Raw genomic sequence first — 14,864 nt, 5'->3', positions numbered from 1 at the left:
GCCCCAGTATCCTCATTTTTCCTTATCAATAAAATGTGGACTGTCATAGGACTTATATCGTAGGTTGTGTAAATCAATGGAGATGATACGTATACAGGGCTTGTCACAGAACATGGCCCAGAGTAAGTGCCAAATTCATATCAGATCACCTGTTGTTGGTGTTTTTATTGTTGTTATATGTATTTTACTGTTGTATTTTCTCCAAGTCCGTGTGATTTTCTCTGTGTCTAAAAGTGTTACATTTAAATAGGAGAGAAGGCAAATGGTGTGAGACCTGTGGCGGAAATGTTATTTGGGGGGCGGTGGGGGGCAGTCAAGGAAGGCTTCCTGAGTGCTGTAGTCTCAATGTTTGTGTCCCCTCCAAATTCGTATATTGAAACCTCCAAGGTGATGGTATTAGGACAACGGGGTCTTTGAGAGGTGATTATGTCATGAGGGTTGAGCCCTCATCAATGGCTTATATAGTAGCCTTATATATTAATAATAAAAGAGGCCTGAGAGAGACCCCTCAACCCTTCCATCTTGTGAGGGCACAGTGAAAAGGTGCCATCTACAAACTAGAAAGCCCTCCCCAGACACTGACTCTGCTGGTGCCTTGATCTTGAACTTCATCACCTCCAGAACTGTTGTTTATAGGCCACTCTGTTTATAACATTTTGTGATAGCATCCTGATCAAACTGAGACACCAGGGAAGGAGAAAATCCAGCTGCTAGATTGTAAAAAAACAGTCTCCTCTTTGCTGTTAGGATTTCTGGTGTCCAGTTGCCTGGTCAAGAAGGGGCGATAGTTGATCTTGTTAGAACCGGTTTCCCTCAGCCCCAGGAACAGATAGGCAGAGTCACCAAGGCTGCAACAGACAAAGGAGTTTATTCTCTAGCTCCAGCTAGGGTCCAAGGCTCAGAGCACAAACACAGTGGCCTCTCCACGAGCCAGGACCCCGCCCTAGGGTGGGCACTAAGCTTTTATACTCATCAATAGGTTACATGTATCGGGCACACCATCCCCTCACACCCCCTTCTAGTTCGTTTGCTCTTTCAAAAGTGGCCGATAGTGTTGGCTCCTGATTGGCCGGTTTCCAAGCCGGGGCCTTGGCTCCTGATTGGCCAGTTTCCAAGCTGGGGCTTTGGCTCCTGATTGGCCAGTTTCCAAGCCGGGGCTTTCAGTTGTTACTAGTGGCATTCCCGGGAGGGGGAGGGCCTGCGTTGGGGAAACCGAAACTTAGGCCTATCCTAGGAGGTCCAGTCTGTCATGGAGTTACTCCTGTTTTCCTGCCTGCTCTACATTCCCCCCGCCTTTTTTTTTTTTTTTTTTTCTTTTTCTTATGAGCACTCTTGCTCGTACATGGGGCCTCGTGTTTCCCCTTTTTGTAAGCAGGAGTCATGGCTCTGCCTCTGGTACTGTTGTCGCAGTACCATCAATTGTACCATGTTGACTCGTCTTTTACAAAGGTAACTAATCTATTTAGAATACACAGTCTGAAAGTGAGGATGAGCAAAAGCACAATTAGGGGTCCTAATAAAGTTGAAAGCAAAGTAGTCAGCCAAGGGGAGCTATTGAACCATGACTCAAACCACCCTTCTCTTTGTTCATGCTCTCGCCTCCGTTTCGCCAGTCCTTCCCTGACTTTAGCCATGGATTCTCTTACTACTCTGGTATGGTCAGCGTAGAAGCAGCACTCTTCCCCTAGGGCCGCACATGGCGCCTCCTGTTGGAGGAACACTAGGTCTAGTCCCCTCCGGTTCTGCAGCACCACCTCAGCAAGTGAGGTCAGTGATTTTTCTAAATGGGAGATGGATTCTTCAATCCTGGATATGTCTTCATCTATGGCGGCCCTCAGGCTATTGAACCCCCTGTGCTGCACCGCTAAGGATGAGATACCTGTCCCTGTTCCTATTGCACCAAGACCGAAAAGGGTGGCTAAGGATATTGCTGTAAAGGGTTCTCTTTTTGTAGTTAACCTGGTACCTCTTGTGCCTTTTTCCCATGCATCATATATTATATTTTCTTGGTGGTAGATAACCTTAGGGAATACTAGTACCATGATGCAGACTTCCTCTAACTCATTAAAGACAGACAGGCTAAGGCATGGGGTCAAGCCTGTTTTAGAACAAACCCACCATCCATTGAGCGCTGGAATCACCCATTTTGTTCCTCCATTCCGGTTTATAGATGGGTGGACTATAGCACAAAATTGTGCATGGCTAGGGGGCACTTTTCCTACGTAGGTTCCATTTCCAGTGACTGCCTGAAGTGTTAGCCCCGGGCCCTTGCGGTCCCACGTGCAGGACCTGGGGGCCTCCTCTCCCATGCGGTTGAAGGGGGCATCTATTCCTACTGCTTCATAGAAAGGGGATCTGATGTCATAGCATAACCAACAGGCTTTTGTAGCATTGGGATCGGAGCGGTTTAATGCCTCATATGCTGCTGTCAGCATTTTCCATAAGGGATCTCCTGACTCCTTTGTCCTGGGGGTTATTTGCGTTTCTATCTCTGCTACCAGGGTCTTTAAGAGTGAGGGTGGGGCAACAGTTGGGCGTGGGCTATATTGTTTATCTCCCAGCACCCCCAAAATGTCAGAACCGGTTCCCCCCAGCACTGAATTGGGCCCTACAGCGCCCGAGATGGGAGAAGCCCTCAGTTTGAATTGTATTACAGTGCCCCACCCCCCTCAGTGGCGGTCATAGAGAGTTACTCCCCAGTATAGTCCCGAGACCCACCGTCTGTCTTTTTTTCCTTCCTCTGTGAACCTTACACGTATCAGGTTACAGTCAGAGGTATACCTGATTCGTGAGCATGGCCGGACATAAGACATCTCAATGAAAAGAGGTCGGACCTGCCATTTCCACTCTCCGTCATTGGTGGTCACACACCTCCAGGCTGCACAGTAGAGAGACTCGATCCCCCCTGCACGTGCGCCTCATTTCCCCTGTTCTAAATCCTGGACATGCATAAAACCCATTCCTACTTAACTCTATCCGGGCCTGGCGTTGGGTATACTGATATTCATAGCCCAATCCCTGCCGCTTAGGGTCGTACTGCAGATTGTCCATGCCTGGCAATTGTTCTAAGTTGAAGTATAGGTCTGGCCACCAAGTGTTTAGTGGGGCCATTCCTGAAGTCCTATTATAAACTTCATGGGTTTCTAAGTTAGTGATTTCCCAGGTGAGGTTATAGGGCATGTGGGGATTTGGGTCAGTCATTGCTTTTCCCATAAGGGTTATGAATATAGCAGTCACCACAAGCGTTTTTATTCCGTATGTCTTTATCCTGGGTCCCGCGGCGGTCTGGTTGTTACGCGAGTCAGTTTGGTCTTTAGTGGATTCTCTGGATCGGCTGAGGCCCTCCACTGAACTTGCTGCTGCTCCAGCTCGTCCTCGTTGGCAGGTCTTACGTGGGAGTGGTGTACCTAAGTCACCAATCCGTCAACCTTTAGGGCAGTGGGGGTAACAAGAATAGTCTGAAAAGGTCCCTTCCACCTGGGCTCCAGGGTCTTGCTATTATGCCGTTTTACCCATACCCAATCTCCCGGCTGGTAGGGGTGCCCATTAACCTTTTCTCTTGCTGGTCGGGTGACTTGATAAATGGCTCGAAGGGCAGGCCAGATCTGGCTCTGAACCCTTTGCAGGGCCTGCACAGCCTGTAGTACTTCTATAGGGTGTTCAGGCAGGGTCTCAGGTTTCATTTTTGGAATTACCGGTGGAGGAGCACCGTATACTGTCTCAAAGGGGGTTAGGCCTAAATGGTAGGGGGTGTTCCGGGCTCGGAACAGGGCGAAGGGAAGGAGCGTCACCCAGTCCCCGCCAGTCTCTAGAACCAATTTAGTCAAAGTCTCCTTTAGGGTTCTGTTCATTCTCTCTACCTGCCCTGAGCTCTGGGGATTATATGCACAATGTAGTTTTGAATCTGCCCCCAGAGCCCGGGCGAGTCCCTGACTAACTTGACTTGTGAAGGCTGGCCCGTTGTCAGACCCTATGCTCTCCGGCAGCCCGTATCTGGGAACTATTTCTTCTAGCATTTTCTTGGCTACTATTAAAGCAGTTTCTCTTTTAGTAGGAAAAGCCCCTACCTACCCTTGAGAAGGTTTCTACCTTAACCAGCAAGTACTTGTACCCGTATTTCCCTGGCCTTACCTCCGTGAAATCTATTTCCCAAAATAATCCTGGCCGCCTTCCCCGTTCCCTGGTACCTGCATGGGTCCCTCTGATCCTCCCCGGCTACATGACCTGGCAGACACGACAGTCCTTGACAATGCTTTCTGCTGTCTTTCCTTGTGATTTCAATCTGAGTTGTGCAGTGTCCAGCAGCTGCAACATCTTTTTCTTGCCGAGATGCATTGTCTGGTGCAAGTGTCCCAGTAGGTGGTTCCCCAAGGCTTCAGGAACTACTAGGCGATGCTCTCTGTCTTGGAACCAACCGTCCTTACCCTGCGTTGCCCGCAGTTTTTCTCTGGCCCAGTTCATGTCCGTACTGGAATAGTCCGGTTGAGGAGGTATCTTTCCCATCCCCCGGGGGCGGCAGGGTCAAGTGTAGGATGTCTGTTGGCGTAGGTCCTTCTGCAGCCCTCTTGGCCTCGGCGTCCGCGGCCCGGTTGCCTCGAGCTTCTAGGGAGTCCCCCTTCTGGTGTCCCGGAGTGTGGACTACAGCCACTGCCTTTGGTAACAGGATGGCTTCTAGCAATTGAAGTATTTCAGGCTTATAGTTGATTTCTTTGACCTCTGCCATGATGAAGCCCCTTTCTTTATAGAGGGCTCCATGTATGTGCACTGTCCCAAAGGTGTAGCAGCTGTCAGTATATACCGTCAGCCTCTTTCCCTGGGCCCAGCGAAGGGCTTCCGTTAATGCAATCAGCTCAGCCTTCTGGGCGGACGTCCCCTGTGGAAGGCGTGCAGCCCAGATAAGCTTGCCTTGTCCATCTACTATGGCCGCTCCTGCGTACCTGTGTCCCTCCCTGACGAACCTACTCCCGTCCGTGAACCAGGTCAGGTCGCTGTTCGCAAGAGGGCGGTCCTGCAGGTCCCTCCGGGCCATCTGGGTCTCCGCCAGGATCTCAAGGCAGCTATGCTCAGGCGTTGCCGGTCCAGGATCTGGCAGGAGCGTGGCTGGATTCAGGATGTCAGGAGCTCGAAACTCGATACGAAGAGTATCTAACAGAAGTCCCTGGTAGTGAGTCAACCTTGCATTTGTAATCCATCACCCTGGCGGCTGCTTCAGGATCCCCTCTATGGCATGAGGGGTGGTAATTCGCAGATGCTGACCCAGGGTGAGCTTGTCGGCGTCTTTGACCAGCAAAGCTGCAGCTGCGATGATACGCAGGCACGCCGGGCACCCTGCCGCTACGGGATCTACTTTCTTGGACAGATATGGTACTGGCCGCCTCCATGGTCCCAGCGTCTGTGTGAGCACCCCCTTGGCTATTTCCTTTTTCTCGTCCACAAAGAGGTGGAACTCCTTTGTGGGGTCAGGGAGGGCTAGGGCCGGGGCCTCTAGCATGGCTGTTCTCAAGGCTTGGAAGGTGCCCTCCATTTGCCTAGTCCATTCCCAAGCCCGACCTGCCTTACACCCTTCATATAAGGGTCGAGCCTTTTCTTCAAACCCTGGGATCCAGAGGCGGCAGTACCCCACTGATCCCAAGAACTCCCGTACTTCTCGACAAGAGGTCGGAGTGGGTATTCTTAACACAGTCTGTTTCATTGCCTCAGTTAGCCATCTTTGTCCTCCCTTTATTTTATATCCTAGATAGGTGACTTCTTCCTTGCAGATCTGGGCCTTCGTAGCACTAGCCCGGTACCCCATCTTGCCCAGCACCCTGAGTAAGTCCTTGGTGCCCTCTAAGCAGGTCTGTGAGGTTGGGGCAGCTAGTAACAGATCATCTACATACTGTAACAGGGTCACCTCTGGATGGCTGGCCCGGTACTCACCCAAGTCTTCATGGGGGGGCCTCGTTGAACAGGGTGTGTGAGTTCTTAAACTCCTGGGGTAGCCGTGTCCACGTCAACTGTCCTCGGATTCCCCTCTCCTCATCTTGCCACTCAAAGGCAAATATTTCCTGGCTGCGCGGGGCTACTGCCAAGCTGAAAAAGGCATCCTTTAAGTCCAGGACGGTATACCAGGTTTGTGTTGGAGGAAGGGAACTCAGCAGGGTGTAGGGGTTGGGAACCGTAGGGTGGATGTCTAGGACACGCGCGTTGACCTCCCTGAGGTCCTGCACAGGCCGATAATCCTTTCCACCCGGTTTCCTCACTGGCAGCAGGGGAGTATTCCAGGCTGACTGGCACCTCCGGAGGATCCCGGCATCTAGGAGCCTTGGAATGTGAGGCGTTATTCCTACTCTAGCTTCTTGGGTCATGGGATACTGCCTGACTCGGGCCGGTTCAGCTCCTGGTTTCAGTTCTATATAAAGAGGAGGCCGATGCTCTGCCCATCCTGCTCCCCCTGTCTCAGCCCAGGCTTTAGGAAACTCTCGAAACCAGTGTTCCATCTCTCCTTCCTGACGGATCCCCACAGGCTGATATAGTCGGTACTCATCCGCCTGGGCCAAGGTCAGGACTTGAGTAACCTGTGGGCTGTTGATACGGTTCCCCTTAGCATCAGTTAGTATTATTCCGTTGTCTTCAAAATAGATACGGGCTCTTAGGTTTGTAATTATATCTCTTCCTACAAGGGGGTGGGGCACTCCGGAATGACCATAAAGGCATTGGCTCACTTGCCCTGAGCTCAGGTCTAACTTTCGCCAGAGAGTCCATTGGTAGGGCCTGGTTCTGGTTGCCCCCTGCACCCAACTAGTCTTGTTGGACAATTTTGCAGTGGTTCCAGTAATTACTGAATGTTCCGCCCTGTGTCTACCAAGAAACTGACTGGGCTCCCCTCCACATCTATAGTTACCCCGGGCTCGTCGAGGGGATCCGAACCCCGTCTTCCCTATTCACTATCTTGTCCCTGCCCCGCTATTGAGACTCTCTTAGGCGATGCTTTACCCCCTGGCCCCCCTTTTTTCTTAGGGCATTCCCTAGCCCAATGCCCCCTCTCCTTGCAATTTGCACACTGGTCCTTCTCTGGCCTTCTCTTATGGGGGTGGCCTCCTCTTTCCTCCCCAGACTCTTTTCTCCCGAGCATGGTCCCTGTAGCCGCCAGAAGAATCTTGGCCATCTCTTTGTTGGCTTTTCTAGTTTCCCCAGCCTGGAATTTTCTATCTTCTTGTCTAATCCTTTCTAGCCTCTCTTCCGGGGTCTCCCTGTTATTGTAGAGTTTCTCAGCCATCTCTAATAGATCCTGTAGTGTCTTTTCGCATAACCTATCTATCCTCTGTACTTTTCTCCTTATATCTGGGGCTTCCTGGTTTACAAAGGCCATCATTACTGCCTCCTTGCTCTCATCCGCAGTGGGATCCATAGGCGTATACTGCCTAAAAGCTTCCATTAGCCTCTCTAAATAGGCTGCCGGGCTCTCCTCCGACCCCTGGCGAACATCTCTTACCTTAGCCAAATTTGTTGGCTTTCGTGCCGCTGCTTGGAGACTGGCCATTGGAGTCTGGTGGTAGACCTGGAGACGCTCCCTACCCTCAGCCTCATTGTAGTCCCAGGGGGGTCGTTCGAGTGGGAATGCCCGGTCTATGATCCCTGGATTAGTGGTGGGTCTGCCGTCATCTCCTGGAACCAGTTTCCGTGCTTCTCCCTGTATTCTTTCCCTTTCTTCAGTGGTAAAAAGAACTTTTAGTAGTTGCTGATAGTCGTCCCAGGTGGGCTGGTGAGTGAACAAAAGAGAATCTAAAAGGTTAATCAGATCTTTAGTTTTCTCTGAGAAGTTGGCATTTTGAGACTTCCAGTTATACAGATCACTAGTCAAAAAAGGCAAATATTGGTAAGCCTGTTCCCCGTCAGCTTGCGGGGGCCCTATTGCACTCAGGGGGAGAGCCATGACTGGTTCTGGGTCCGGTGTCCTAGCGGCCCGCTGCCGGGTCCCGTACGCCGGGCCATCCACTGAGGGAGCTGCAGTGGCTGGGGCTGGGGCTGCAGCGGGGTTATAAGGTGGGGGTGGAATACACTCTTGGTCTATTAGGTCGGGATAGGGAGTGGAGTCCAGAAGAACAGGGGGCGAGTCCGAAGGGGTGCCATTTGTAGGCCCCAATTTGGACTACCCCTCTTTTCTGGCCTCCTTTACTATCATGATCTTGCTGTCTCCTACTGGGAGCAGGATCTTCCTCAACCAGAGTGGGGGGTCCTGGACTAAGTCTTGCCAGACAATGATGTATGGAATCTGGTCGGGATGACCGTGGGGCCCTTTGTTGAACACTATCTCCTTTACTTTGGAGATGATACCAGAGTCAAAGGTTCCATCCCGGGGCCATCCAACCCCGAAGGTTGGCCACTCAGACTCAACAAAACTTAATAAATTTGCCTTTCCTGATTTCTATAGCGAGGTTGTGAGCCCTATCCTTGACTTCTTTAAAATGATCTATGAGAATAGACAGAGGCATTGTCTGTGTCTGCCCCATGCTCACAAAGGGAACGGGGGAGGGAGTTTCTTTCAGGTGTCCTCCTGGCTGCGTCCCTCGCGGGAACTTAGGCGCGTATTGGCTAAGGTGTACCTTTATAAACCCCGGGCCTGGTCATTCCTTTTTAGGGGAGTGAATCACCGTTGTGCCGTACGCCGCCGCCACAGAATCGCAGGTTAGGACCCACTCAGATTCCGTAGCTGTGGCCGTGGAACCTCATACAGTCACACTTCACTCATTCAATCAGGCAGACAGACTTTATGTGGGAGGGTCGATACGGAGCCAGACTAGGACTCCTACCACAACCCATTAAAAAAGTGTAAAGGCGCACCTCTGTGGGGTTCTCCAAGAAGGAGGGGTAACAGTGTATAGACCGACACCAAACACCAGAACTAGTGAGCCCAGAAGGATAAGCTGCAACCAAAAAGCAGTAACTCCAGAGACTGGGGGGATCATTGAAAGGATGGCCCTAGGCAATGGGGTTCCGGGGCCTTGGCAGGGCCACGGGCCAAGGACTGGGAGACGCTGTGGGCTGCAGTGGATAAAGAGAAGTAGCGGGGGCTGGGGGGGCGGGTGGAGAATTATTAGTCCACCCTGTTTGCCTCCTCTGCGACAAACAGGACATTTAACTCTGTTGTTAATCAAGAAATTTTCAGGACCGAGGATCGGCTCCCTGCACAACAGATCAAGTCCACGCTCCTATGAATGAAGAAAAAACATAAAACATGGACAAAAGCGACAAAGTGAGCCACATTCTGACACCAAAAGCGAGTGGGCCGCGTGTCTGTGCAGGGCTGGCGCGCAGGTTGCTCCGCCACCAGGAGGCGGGCCTCTGGGCACCGCCTGGAACTGGCGCCGCTGCTGCTGCCACTGCGGCGCCGCAAGGCAGGGCCGCGGGCGCCGAACGAACACCAGAGAGTCAAACATGGAACGACAATGGCGACAAAATAATAATACTGATCGACAGCGACAAGACGTTTCACAAATCCCTAACTCTTGGTCCTGTGGCCAGCTTGGTTTTCCTCCCAAAGGGACCTTACCGGGCCTGCGCCAGAAACCTACTGAGGGGGGCGAGGGACGTCTCCCTTCGCTCCCGACCAGCGACTTTCCAGCGCCTCCGCCTATGCCTTCTGCCGATCACTTTCCGTGGCCTAGTTACCTGCACCACGCGGATTTTCAGAGTTCCAATTCCTCCTTGGGCCTGGATTCCCTTCCGGGCATTTCGGGATCCCGGACGAGCCCCCAAATGTTAGAACCAGTTTCCCTCAGCCCCCAGAACAGATAGGCAGAGTCACCAAGGCTGCAACAGACAAAGGAGTTTATTCTCTAGCTGCAGCTAGGGTCCAAGGCTCAGAGCACCAACACAGTGGCCTCTCCATGAGCCAGGACCCCACCCTAGGGTGGGCACTAAGCTTTTATACTCATCAGTAGGTTACATGTATCGGGCACACCATCCCCCCCCCCCCTTTTAGTTCATTTGCTCTTTCAAAAGTGGCTGATAGTGTTGGCTCCTGATTGGCCGGTTTCCAAGCCGGGGCCTTGGCTGCTGATTGGCCAGTTTCCAAGCCAGGGCCTTGGCTCCTGATTGGCCAGTTTCCAAGCCGGGGCTTTGGCTCCTGATTGGCCAGTTTCCAAGCCGGGGCTTTCAGTTGTTACTAGTGGCATTCCGGGGAGGGGAGGGCCTGCGTTGGGGAAACTGAAACTTAGGCCTATCCTAGGAGGTCCAGTCTGTCATGGAGTTACTCCTGTTTTCCTTCCTGCTCTACAATCTTACACTTTATCTTGCTCCCAATGAGCCTGGGGCTGTGGGGCCTGAGGCTCTAGAATTCAAGACTCCCTTGTGCTGCTGCTGGGGGCTCAATGTCCTTCCCCACTCTGGGCTGTTGGTGGGGACAGGAGCCTTCTATTTTGCCCCACTGGGCACCCTTCTGTTTATATTGGCTAATCTCAGCACTCTGTCTGTTTATTTAGTCATGGGCCTGAACCTTTCCTTCTGCAGCCAGTACTGTCCAGGAAACAAGATAGCTTGTGGCAGGGGCAGTGACGACGGGTGGTGTTTGATCAGCAAACAGCATCTTCACTCCTGGCCGAGAATCCAGGTCACCTCGCAGTCACACAGAGCCCGGACACCTGCAGTCTCAGCCTTCTGCATGGCCAGCACCTCCCTCAACCTGCTCCTTGCCCTTGTCCCCTTCCCATTCCAAGCCCTGACTAATCCTCTGTGTTCCCCTCCCCTCCCCTCCCCTCCCCTCCCTTCCCTCCCATTTCCCGTTTCCCTCTCCCCCTCCTCTCTCTCTCTCTCTCTGTCTATATGTCTATCCTTCTCAGTCTTCATCTTTATTCCCCTTCTCTTCTCTCTTCCTCTTCCTCTCTTTTCTTCCTCCCATCCCAGCAGTGGCGAAAGCTGATTTGGGGATCAATCATCCTGTGCTTTTTGGAAGGAACATACAATTATTATAGACAAGTGAAGGCTACCGGTCTCCTCCCCACCGCCTCCCTGCTGGGAGGTTTAGCAGGTGCTCTCTCAACTCTGCCACATGCACACCACATGCACTTGACAAGTGGCACAGAAACAGCCCTCCACTCTGTCCCTGTGAGCTCGTTTGTCATGGCTGCTGTGCTTTTAGACGCTTCATCAAGCACCTTGTATGAAAGGGTCAATGAGTTAGCAGCTAAAGTTTCCAATCAGACAGGAAAGACCAGAAGACAAAGGTGGGAGAGAGGCAGGACTAAATGAGATGCCAGACACAAGACCCTAGCAGCTGCTAGGCTCACCAGATTCTTGCACTGTGTTTACCAGGGGTAAAGGTCTGTATCATCCCATTTCTAGTTAGCCCCATGCCCTGAACCCCATTCCTCTAATAAGTGAAAAACTATTCCTATCATTTCATCTGCTAATTAATGACCCCTTAGAGCAAATTCAAATAGAAATGTTTGAGATGCTTGCTTCTGGAGTTTGGACTTCTCATTAGAGTCCATCATATGCTAACCAACCTCCCCTGGGGTGTGCATTCCTGATTAGGGAACTTCAGATCTTCATATGACTGCCCCATGCTGTAGACTCAAGGTAACTTGCATCTCTCTCTTTCCCTCCTTTTGTCTTTTCAACTCTTATTTCTAAGAAAGACCACATTTCTGTTTTTCTTTTTGTCTTCTTTTCACTATTAACAGAACCTCCAGCTTTACTCTGATGTCAGTACTTTTTGTGTGGAAGCTTTTTTCTGTCCTAGGATCCGATTAGGGGTACCACGTCGTACTCGGCCAGTGTGAGTGTGTGTCCTTAGTCTCTCTCTCTTTTTTTTTTTTGGTGTACAATAGTGATTTTATTGTAACATATTTAATTACAGGCATAAAATACCTGGGGAGCGCGTGGGCCCAGTCTAGCCCCACCATGGGGCTCCTGGAGGGGTACAGGTGAGGCCTCCCTCATGACCCTCTTTCTGAGGGTGTTCCTATGGTGGAGCTCTATTGCTTTAGTGGGAGAGGAGCCATGCCCATGAAGGGGCAGGGCAGCCACGTGGCCCCGCTCCACCTGAGGCTGGCCTCCCTCCAGAATGCCCTGGCTGAGCCCCCAGCCCCAGCTGCTCCACCTCCTTCCTCTTTGTCCAGGGAGCAGGCCCTCTGGACAGCCCTGACTCTGCCCCCAACCCCTCTGTAAACCTAAAGGAGAATAAATACAAACTTTACAAAGTAAAAGGAGGTCCAACATTGTCCTGGGGCAGGCCTGCTCTGCCCTCCCCTCCCCAACCAGCTGGGGCCTGGGGCCCAGTGGGCGGGAAGGGGCCCTGGGACGCAGGCCGCCCCACGCATTGCCTCGCATCATTCTTAGCTGCAGCAGCATGTTGGTGTAGGCCATGGGCTTGACATTGGGATGAGGCACTGCTGTGAACTGGTGGAACTGGGGCCGTAGGTCAGAGCTCTGGAAGTGGATGTTGGAGGCTTTGTTCCCCATCTGGTCCCAGTAGTTGGGAGCAGAGAAGATGGTGACACAGTGGCCCCTGTGTGCCACCTCGTAGCCCTCAGCCTTGACCTCGTGGCTGCGGATGATGTAGTCCAGGTGGTTCTCCTCCAGGAAGGCCTTGGTGACATCAGGCCCAAACTGGCAGCTCACAGTCGCTTGCTGACCGAGCACCCATTCTGCAGCTGTGGACCTGACCAAAGCAGGTCGCACATAGGACCTGAATCTGGTGGCTGCCGATTCCACTCGATCTTCTGGATGTCGTCCAAGGTGACGCCGTCTTCACTGAACAAGCCTACATGCACGATCAGCACTTTTCTGTTGATGCACTGGGCCAACGGGAGCCACTCTAACACCTCACTGAAGAGCTCATACATCTGAGCTGTGTACTTGGCCTTCCCTTCGCCCTCAAAACCATAGATCTGGTTCATGTTGTCTGTCTCGTGGTTGCCTCGACGTAGGTGAAAGTGATTTGAGTACAGGAGCTTAAAGCCAAAAAGGGTAAAGATCACTTCTACGGAGAAGGAACCACGGTCCACAAAGTCACTATTAAATATATAGGGGTTGGTTTCGGAGGGTAAACCATTGAGCTAGAATATGTTGAAGAGGTCACAGAACTGGCTATGGGTGTCCCTGCACAGTGTAATTTTCTCTGTCTCTTTGAGTGTGGTCTCCACAAGCGTGCTCAGCTTGGAGAGGACCTCTTTGACCTGTACCAGAATCTGGTAGGTGCATTTACGGTACGGTTTCTTCTGGTCCTTGTACCACTGCATGAGCTCCTTCATGAAGGTGATTGTCACTTTGCCGTCTTCAAGCTTGGGCCTGCTGTACTCGTCTTCGATGGTCATGCTTTCCACGTCGAGCGAGTCCACTAGCGAGCACTTGAGCTCATCACCTGCCATGGCCCGCTCAAAGGCCTTCTGCTTCACAATCTTGTTGCACTCCTGGTATTTCATTTTGGCATCCTTGTCGTGGGGCTTCACCTTGACCACCGTCTTGTCTCATAGGGTAGCTTGGAACTTGCCCAGAGCCATGATGCTGGCGGCCCAGTGGTAGTAGCCCTTGATGTACTTGTCGAGCTTGATAGCGTTCGGTGTGCAGGTAGGCGAGGCTGTGGTTGCCATAGTAGATGGCATTGCTGGGGTTTAGTTCGATAGCCTGGCTGTAGAACTTGATTGTGTTCTCTTAGTCCTTGGCTTTGAAATAGTCGTTGGCCTGAGTCTTGAGCTCCTCTGCCTGCTTCAGAGCGCCATCAGCTAGGGGCTCATCCTGGGGGGCTCAGCATACTGAGTCCGCTTGCCCTCCACCATCGCCATGCCACAAAGCGTTTTTTTAGTCTGTGTTTGGTCTCTACTGGTCTGTTTCTCACTTTTTTTTTTTTTTTAAATAACTGGGACAATTTTGAAGAGCACCACCTATCAGTATTGTGTAAAATGTCCCTCAATTTGGGTTTGTCTGATATTTTTCTCTGGATTAGAACAGGGTCATGGGCTTTGGGAAAGAAGAATATGCTCGTTAAGTGTCCTCATCACATCATATCGGAGGCACAAGAGAGTGTTTGGTTAAGGCAGTGTTTGCCAGGTTCCCTTTTTTCCCCTTCCCATATTCTGTTCTTTGGATGAGAGTCTTTGGGTCAAACTCATACCCAACAGGGGGATATTTAAGCTCCTCCTCCTGGAGGGGGAATAATAATCTATTTATATTGTTTGTAATTTTTCTGTAAAGGAATATTTATCTTTTCTTGCCCTTAATTGACTTTTTCAATTGTTTATATCAATATGGACTCATGTATATTTATTTTATATTTTGGGTTGCAGTCTGTTCATATTTTTTGTTCCAGTTGTTCCAGGTTTGCCATTGGCAGCTCTTTCAGATTGGCTCCAGTTTTAGTTTCCTATTGCTTTTGTCACAAATTACTATAACCTTTATGGCTTAAAACAACACAAATTTATTATCTTACAGTTCTGGAGGTCAGTTTCTGAAGGCTGAGAGATCCAAGGTGCTAGCTAATTTGTTTCCTAGTAAGAGCTCTTTTCCTGGCTTGCAGATGGCCACCTTCTCACAAGTGGCAGAGAGAGGAAGGGGCAAGCTCTCTGATACCTCTTCTTACAAGTACACTAATCCTATCAGATCCTGCCCTCACCCTTACGACCTCGTTTAACCTTACTTATCTTCTTATAGGCCCTATCTCCCAATGTAGTCACATTGGGGATTAGGGCTTCCACCTATGAATTTGGGTGGGGCACAATTTAGGCTATAGAACTCCCCATCTCAACTTAATCACATCTGAAAAGTTCCTTTTGCCATATGAGGTAACAGATTCACAGCTTCTGGGGATTGCAGTATGAGTGTCTTTGGTGCATCATTATTCTGTCACAGTTCCTTTGTCCTTTTGGCATATTCTCATCTAATTT

At 51.1% G+C, this 14,864-nt stretch overlaps 1 pseudogene; it reads right to left on the bottom strand.

Moving 5' to 3' along the window:
- Positions 1-5,927: 5,927 nt before the first annotated feature.
- LOC138385861 (serine/threonine-protein phosphatase 5 pseudogene) lies at positions 5,928-13,766 on the bottom strand (annotated as a pseudogene).
- Positions 13,767-14,864: the final 1,098 nt, after the last annotated feature.

This window comes from Eulemur rufifrons, chromosome 7 (genome assembly GCF_041146395.1).
Source record: "Eulemur rufifrons isolate Redbay chromosome 7, OSU_ERuf_1, whole genome shotgun sequence".
NCBI lineage: Eukaryota > Metazoa > Chordata > Mammalia > Primates > Lemuridae > Eulemur > Eulemur rufifrons.
The sequence above is the reverse complement of the archived record's forward strand: the minus strand, read 5'-3'. Positions and strand labels throughout refer to the sequence as shown.